Consider the following 9,626-nt stretch of genomic DNA (forward strand, 5'->3'; position numbering starts at 1 on the left):
TGAACATAGATGCAAAAATCCTCAATAAAATCCTAGCAAATAGAATGCAGCAAATCATCAAGAAGATCATACACCATGACCAGGTAGGATTCATCCCAGGGATTCAAGGATGGTTCAATATTCTAAAATCTATAAATATAATACACTATATCATTAGAGCGAAAATTAAAAACCACATCATCATTTCAATCGATGCAGAAAAGGTTTTTGACAAAGTCCAATACTCATAAATGTTCAAAGTCCTACAGAAAATTGGAATAGATGGCCTCTACTTCAATCTGGCAAAAGACATCTATGACAACCCAACAGCTAATATAATTTTCTCTCTTTTTTTTTTTCTTTTGCAGTACCAGGGATTGAACTCAGGACCTTGTGCTTGCCAGGCAAACCCTTATTCAATTGTGCTATCTCCCTGGTCCCAATTCTCAATGGGAAAAAAACTGATATCTTTTACTCTCAAATCAGGTACAAGACAATGATGTCCTCTATCACCCCTCCTCCTCAATATAGTTCTAGAATGATTAGCTACAGCCATTAGACAAGAGGGAGAAATAAAAGGAGCAAGAATAGGTAAAGAGGAAGTGAAACTATCATTATTTGCAGATAACATGATACTTTATTTGGAAGACTCAAAAAACTCCACTAAGAAACTACTAGAATTGATAGACAAATTCAGTACCATAGCAGGATATAAAGTCAATACCCAAAAGTCAGTAGCATTCTTCTACACAGATAACAAACACACTGAGAAGGAAATTAGGGAAACAATACCTTTTGCAATAGCCCCAAGAAAAATGAAATACCTTGGAATTCATCTAACTAAAGAAATCAAAGATCTTTTCATGGAAAAATTACAATATTTTGAAAAAAGAGATTGTAGAGGACTTCAGAAAATGCAAAGATATCCCCTGCTCCTGGATAGGAAGAACCAACATCGTGAAGATGGCCATACTCCCACAATTGTTGTATAGATTTAATGCAATCCCTATGAGACTACCTCCAACATGGTTCCCAGACCTAGAGAAACTGTTCCTAAAATTTATCTGGGACCAAAAAAGACCTAGAATAGCAAAGTCAATCCTGGCCAACAAAGACAAAGCATGGAGGCATTACAATTCCTGACTTGAAATTATACTACAAAGCTACTGTAATAAAATCAGCATGGTATTGGCAACAAAATAGACCTGAGGATCAATGGAATAGACTAGTAGATGCAGAGGCCTCTAGGAATGCACTTAGCCACCTGATCTTTTTTTTTTCCAAAGTTTTATTGATAAACAGCAATGAGACAGTTTCAAATCAAATCGGAAGTACAGTTTCAACAAATAATACACTGCATATATTCTTCTTAGTGGTTAATTGCTGTACAAGAAGTGGACTTGTGATCCTATTTACAAACACCATTAGAACAAATCATTCTATTCAATAAGAGAATGCAACTATATATCTATCCCAACCTCTTTGAATACACAGATACAAAATGGACATTCATCGGTATACCCCATTTCTTCTAAGTTCCGTTATTGAATATTATAGGTGTGTAATCTCAGCAAAATATTCTAAAAGAGTCCAGTAGCCCATAATAGCATTGGGTCTTCTGTTTAACTGGCAATGTCAGAAATTATTGGCCTGAGTCCCCCAGCTCAACATAACAGCATGGCTTTATTTCTTATATAGCCACCTGATCTTCAACAAAGGAGCCAAACACACTTACCGGAAGAAAGATAGTCTCTTTAACAAATGGTGCTGGAAAATTTGGCTCTCTACATGCCGAAGACTAAATCTTGACCCCGGTCTATCACTATGCACTAAACTAAAGTCAAAATGGATTAAAGAACTGAACATTAAGACAGAAACACTAAATCTCCTAGAAAAGAAAGTAGGAGGAACTCTTGAAGACATAGGGGTAGGCAAAGAGTTCATGAACAGAAACCAAATCGCACAGGAAACACTTGAAAGAATTAACAACTGGGACCACCTCTTAATGAGAATTTTTTTTCACATCAAAAGAAATTATCAACAAAGTGAAAAGACAACCCACAAACTTTGAAAAAATCTTAACTAATAAGCACTCAGACAAAGGTCTGCTCTCCAGAATTTATAAAGAACTAGAGAACGTTAAGTCCTCTAAATTTAAAGACCCAATCCAGAAATGGGCATCTGAGATGAACACACACTTCTCAGAGGACAAAATTAAAGAAGCAAATAAATACATGAAAAAATGCTCCACATCACTAACCACCTGTGAAATGCACATTAAAACAACACTGAGATACCAACTCACCCCATAAAGATTGGCTATCATAAAGAAATCACCCAACAACAAATGTTGGAGAGGCTGTGGGGAAAGTGGAACCCTTCTCCACTGTTGATGGGAGTGTAGACTGGTGCAACCATTATGGAAATCAGTGTGGAGACTCCTTAGAAAATTAGTACTGGAAATCCCATTCAAGCCTGCTGTCCCCCTACTGGGAATTTTCCCAGAGGAACTGAAAGCATCATATCATAGTGATATATGTGTACCTATGTTTATAGCAGCACAATTTGTGATAGTCAGATCTTGGAAACAACCAAGATGCCCGTCACATGTGGAATGGTTAAAAAAGATGTGGTACTTTTATATAATGGAGTACTACTCTGCTATAAAGAATGATAAACTTGAAGCCTTCATATTTAAGTGGATGCCACTTGAAGATATACTTATTAGTGAAATAAATCAGACCCACATCTGTAAATATCGTATTGTCTCCCTAGTATAAGGACTTACAATTCCATATATGGTTAGGTTTCTAAATTTCTTTGTAAAAATATGTAAATGCTTCTTTCTATTTTTATATGATTATCCTTCCTTCATATTCTGTAAGGACTTAAAGTTCAACATATCAATATCTGATGGAAAATACCTGTTCCATGATATACCAAAATGTTTGACATTTAGACAGATAGTATAAACTAAGCTGCATATATTGCAGGTTAATAATTAGCTTCTCTTCTGAAGGGTTAACAACCTAAGCTAGCAGTTTAAAATTGGAGAAAAGGAAGGGCTGCAAGGTCAGCCAACATTTTGGTCCTAGCCTTTCAAGGTCAGTGAAGACTCAGGACATAGGAGAACCTGTACTGTAACAACATGTAACTCAGTTGTGCTCCAAATTTTCTGATCAAGAAGATTATGGAGCCACAGAGGAATGTGTTCGATGATCTAAAGTGAGCCTGGAGAGAGTCACATGGAGAGAAAAAAACATTTTCTCAAACTTTCACAGAGAGCAAATTGGTCAAGCAATGGCTGTGACTCATCCTCATGTCTGACACTGACAAAAGGATGTACAAAGGGCGGTACAGGGCTACAGGATAAATCCTGAGAGTACTTGGCTGACCTTATCAGATACAAAAGTTACATTTCTTGTTATATAGGTCTTGCTATATCTTGGTCTTAACCATCCAGCAAAAAAGTATAAAAACAAGGTATATAAAGTAAAGCCATATTAATAAAATGAGCTGTAAAAGGCTCAAGTCAATAACTTCTGAGGATAACCCACTAATATTATAGACTGCTAGACAGTGTTAGATTGTTTAGGTGAATTCAAACACCTATAGTATTTAGATGCCAATAGAATATTCACCTCTGACAGAACAAAAAAAAAAGGATACAAAGGAAAGATCATTTTGTATTTATATATACAAAATAGGATAGGTTAACAGCTACTTTCGCTTAATTCAATGAGATGAAAGAGGAGTACTAACAGTGTTTGGACAGAATATCCTGTATGCTTCTTGTGCTATGGATAACCACTAAGAAGATAACAATGGCCAATGTACTGATTATCAAAACTGTCCTATTAATCACCTGTGAAACTGTTTCATTTACATTTATTTCTCAATAAAAAATAAATTTTTTTAAAAAAAAGAATAAGGAAGGTGAAGGAGGCAAGTGTGGGCAAGAGTTCACATATGTTACCAGGGCATTTGAGAGGATGTTAAGATAGACGCAGGACAGAAATAAAATAAAAATTTTCCACCATTCAAAGAAAAAATTTTAAAGCCTTTCTGAAAGCAGTTCAGCCTCCATTTTGCACTGACATGCTTTTCTTCTGTGTTAAGGTAAGGCGCCCCTCAGTTCAGCCCAGCTTGTGTTCTGTTAGGCTGGCATGGGCTGTTCAGCCCAAACTTCCCAGGTCCTGGCCTCTGTCTCTTCAAAAGGCCCACATGGTACAATTAGAGCATTCGTGCCACACCAAAAGTTCCTAAGTGTGTTAAATATGTCAAGCTTTTCAGGCTTGTCGGCAATGATTGCTTTGTTTTTCTAAGTCATCAAAATGTGTACAAGTTCTAGAGACTGGCTGACAGTCCTGCATGTCTATCATGGTACAATTTAATATGCCATTCTGCCCAGTCCTTCCCCAACCTCCCTCAAAAAAGTCCATTTTATGATGCATTGCACACCCTCTGGGGAAATTTATCTTTAAATTTTGAGACAGTATAAGGAAAATTTGGTTGGTGTCTCATGAATGAACCTACACCATTTTTTATTCTGTGTATTTAGAATGAAGTCATAAAAAAACTTTATAAAAACATCTTTGATCATTCCAAAAAAAAGGATAATTAACTATATATTTTACATATCTTCATTCATCAAATATTTATGGAGCTACTGCTGTGTGCTAGGCATGGAACACAGCCATGAATAACATCTCTAGTACTTAAATGCAAGCAAACAAAGGCAATGTTCAAGAAACATTAAAAGAAAAAAGCATGGTGAATGTCTAAATTTTATTTTTTTCCATATTTTAGGGAAGGGTCTACAGGGTGTTCGGAATCTCACTACTAGATCAGACTCATAGTGATTCTCCTGTTTACAGCCTCCCAAGTGCAGGGATTACAGGCACGCGCCACCATGCCCATGCTATCCCAGCATGCCCCGGGGATGGAACCAGCACTGCAGGCCCAGGGATGGAACCCCCTGCCTGGGTACCTGCATGAAGGCACTTTAATCTGCTGAGCTATTTGGTGAGCCCTAAATTTTAAAAAGTATTACAGTAAAAGACACATTGCCATTAATTTCCCTCAAAATATTCCCCTCCACTTTACAAGTAGTAGTTATGGAGTAGTTCTGGAAATCTTCTTTCATGAGTGTCATTACAAGGTATGATAAAAAGTATGGTAAGCACTGCTGTGCCATCTAACAGGAGGGCAGACTTCTAAAAACAACGTGGTGTATCTTCATCCAGCTTATTTACCAGGTCTGGCACCATGCAACTTCTGGCTGACTCTTCTTCAAAGTCAAAATGATCATTAGAAGGTAAATGTTTTAACCAATTCAGGACATCAAGGAAGCTATGCCAGATAAAGTATGAAAAGGGACTCCTAACACTGTTTCAAGCAGTAGCAAGAATGATGGGATAAGTGCCTTTGAAGTGGAGAGGGATTTTTTGTTTTGTTTTTTCTTATTTTTACTTTTTTTATTTTTAAAGAGAAAAAGAAACTAGTAAAAAAAAAAAACCACACACACATTAGAAATGACACAAAATTTCACTAAATAAAATGATAGGAATTGAATAATGGTGGTTACACTGTGTATTGTTGCCTTCAAATTAGTGGTTCAGGGGCTGGCAAGATAGTTTGGCCGTCTAAGCATCTGCTTCACAAGCACAAGGACCAGGATTCGCTCCTCTGTATGGTAAGCCATGCTGGCCACCAAAAGTGGGCATGGTGGAGGAGGCCTGTAATCCCAGTGCTGAGGAGGCTGAGTGAGGCTGGAGACTCACTACAAATCTGAGCTGCATAGAGAGACCAAATAAATTAAATGAATAAATATAGATTTCTTTTAAAAGTTAGTTGTTCGGACTACCAGATATAGACATGCGAAACTGATCAAAAATTTTAAAAAGTATTCTCTTCCTTATAGTCGAAATTAGTAGTAAAATTATCCAAGCTACCCTGTGTGTATACATACATATTCCCTCCTTCCTCCTTTTTTTCTTTTCTCCTTTCCCTCCTTGCAGTTGTTCCTTCTCTTTCAGCAGTTCCTATCCCTTTCACAGTATCTTTTGTACCATTTGGATTTTACTTACTCTTTCAGATTCTTACACTAGGGAGACAATATGATGTTTACACACATAATTTTGATTTATTTCACTTATAAATATGGCCTGTACTTCCATCCATTTACCTATAAGCACCTCAAGTTTTTTCTTTTATTATCTATTTATTTGGTACAGGGGCTGCTATGCAGCTTGGACTTGTAGTGATCCTCCTGTCTCAGCCTCTCCAGCGCTGGGATTACAGGTAAGTGCCATCATGCCATTTTGGTTGCCTGAACGGCATGCCCAGGGTTCCAGCACCAGGAATCAAACCCAGGTCCTTCTGCTTGCAGGGCTTACACCACCAAGCAATCTCCCTAGCCCCTTGTTTTTCTTTTCTATAGCTGAGTAACACACCATTATATAAAAAATGCCTCATCTTTTTTATACTCTCCTCAATTGATGGGCATTTGAGTTGTTTCCACGATTTAACAATGACAAATGGGGAGATTAATGACAATGTATCTTTTACTATAATAGGTTTTTGGTTTTTTTTAATTTGAACACACACCATAGTTTGGGGTCATAATACAGACGAGTTTCCCAAAACTGCCATAATAAATTGCATATAAACTGGGTGTCTTAAAACACTAGAGATGTATGCTGTCATGTTTCTGGTGAGCAGCAGTCTATAATCAAAGTGTCTAGAAGGCAACATTGCCTCTGGGGTCTCTAGAGAAGAACTCAGTCTTGTTCTCATCTAGCTTTTAGTTGTTGTCAACATTTCCTGATTTGTGGGCACATTGTCTCCATAGGGACATTACTTTCTTTTCTTCTGACTACATTGTCTCCTTCTGACTTTTATTTTTTTAATTTTTCTTTTTAAAGAATACAAAATAGTATAAAAAATAGAAAAGAAAGAAAGAAAAACAGCATTATAAACAATACAAAATTTCATTAAACAGAATGATAGGAATTCTGTTTTTTAATCAATTTTGCGGGTTTATATTTGGTAACCTAAGCAATTAATTTGAAGATAATATCATGCAATATAGCAATCATTATTGAATTGCTTTTTCTTTGTAAGAACATTTGTGGCCACATATAGGGTCCCCATCCAGATAAATCCAGACAGACTCAGCCCAACATCCTTAAAGTAATCACATCTTTCACCATCTAAGGTAATATTCATTTTTTGTCCATATATGATTGCCATAGCATTCCCTAACCGCTACTTACCTTTGACAACAAACAATATAGAAATTCAATACATTCAGATAACTATAAGAAAAATGAGGGGAAAACCAGGGAGGATAAGCGAGTGATGGAGATGTTATTTTCATTAAAGAGGCAAGAGGTTACACTTTAGAATAGAAGAGTAATAGGGTATTGGCAGAATTTGAATTTGATTCTTAGTAAAAATGAAAACCATTGGTAACTTAGAGATAAAGAATTTCTAATTGAACTGACTTCTATTACTAGGGCTGATGTGTGGGGAAGAAATGATAGAAAGAGGGCACTGAGGTAGTATGGACCATTTAGCAAGCTGTCTCAGTATTCTAGGTAAAAGCTAACTGTACCTATGACTAGGTAGTGGTCATAGAAGTATTAAGAAATAATTTCACTTGAGATATATTTTGAAGTTTGAGCCCACAGGATTTGTTGATGATGTGACTGCACGGGAGAGTAGTAGAGGATTCAAGGAAGAATCTAAGAGCTTTTTATAATGTGAATAAAAGGATAGGCATCACAGGCAACTGAGATTTGGAAGGTGAAGAGAAGCAGAATAAGGAATCAAGAGTTCCATTTTGAAATATGAAATGCCTTTTAAGTATCCAAGTGAAAATAGTCTAAAGACAGCTGGACACAGAAGTCGACAGAGGAAGTCAGAACACATACACCTATGTGTCAATGGTGAATGTCTGGTGTTTAAAATCACCAGGAAGTAAGTGTAGCTAAAGGGTCAAAAGTGAGCCCTGGAGTATTACAAAATGAAGAAACCAGGAGATTTGGACAAACCAGGAAAAAAGCATATGGAGAGAGCCAGTGCAGAATTGAAACTATAAAAATCTACCAACTTGGAAACATAAATTAAAAGGTGATCTGCAAAGGAAGTAATCAGCTCTATCCAAAGCCGCTGGGGGGGGGGGGGAACCAAAGCTGCTGATAGATCAAATAAGATTGAGATGTGGGGGAATCATTAGGGGTCTTGATAAGATCAATTGTGAACATAAATTGCACTTGGCATAAGTTCAGAAGAGTAAGAAAAATGAAATGTTGACAATTGATTTGGACAATTATTGCAATGAACTTTAACTACTAAGGAAATTAAACTACTGGACACACTATAACATAGTACTATGTACCATGCTGAGAAAATGTTTCTATTGAGAGGCAAAAATTGATACTACAGGCAAATAAATGAGTACACAAGCAAAGTCAATGAGTGGGTGAGAAGGGGCAGAATCCAGGACCTGAAAGGCTGACCAGCCTTGAATGGGAGTAGGGAAGGCCTCCTTAAAGCAGAAAAGGACTCACAATATATAGGTGCAGATGCAGATCTGCTAATGAGATGATTAGCATGCTTTCTGGTGGCCCTTGCAATTAGAAGTGCAGTCATCAGCTGAGACTGGAAAGGTTAGATAAGAGAATGGAAGGGTTGAGAAGGCAAAGAATATCAGGCAGAGAGTGAAATGTCAAGGACAGCAGTAAATCATCTAATGAATTTTCTAGAACAGCACTGTTTCATTGAAATATATTGTGTCCTACATATGAAATATAAAATTTTCTAATAAGCACAGAGAAAGTAAAAGGAACTCAGGTACCATTAATTTTAATGACATTTTATTTAACCCAACATATTACAAAGTATTTCCCCCATGTGTAAGCTGTATTAAAAATATTTAGCTATTTTAAGTTTTTTTCTTTTACTACTAAATTTTCAAAAGCCAGTGTGCATTTTACATTTTAAGCACATCTCAGTTTGTACAAGGTACATTTCAAATGCCTAATAGTCACATGTGGCCAGTGGTTACCATATTGCACATGCCAAGTCTAGGAAATAAAGTAGGGCTAATGAGGAACACTGAGCATCCCTCACAAAGGGGTAGAGGGAATTGGTGGCACGTGCAATGAAATGATTGTACAGATTGACTCTAGAACATAATGCACAAAATTAAAGTGGGGTGAGGAGATACAAAATGATGGGAGGGCCAATGGACTCTTTCAGTAAAATCAAAGAACTTTAGAGCTGTAGATGCTATGCACCATATGAAGAGGCCTGGAAAAATTCTTCTCTTCACAAACTGATGTTCTTTGGCAGACACACCAATAGCAGAGCTGTGAAGATGGTGCATAACAAATGCCAGAGGCAGTCGCTCAAAATGTGATCTATGCAAGTTAAGATGAGGAAAAGCTCACCTCCAAGTAGAATAGCCCAGAAGGGCTTATTCAAGGTGGCAGGTAAATCTGATCTTGAAGAATGAAGGGAATTTTAATCATGTGCGGGAGGCATGGTTTAAAGTTAACTGAAAGTATAAGCAATGATAGAAAAGCCAAAATGCTCACTGTCTTGGGGCAAGAATTAAAAAAGGCTTAAGATGGGTAGAA

This window comes from Octodon degus, unplaced genomic scaffold (assembly GCF_000260255.1).
Source record: "Octodon degus isolate 3935 unplaced genomic scaffold, OctDeg1.0 scaffold00051, whole genome shotgun sequence".
NCBI lineage: Eukaryota > Metazoa > Chordata > Mammalia > Rodentia > Octodontidae > Octodon > Octodon degus.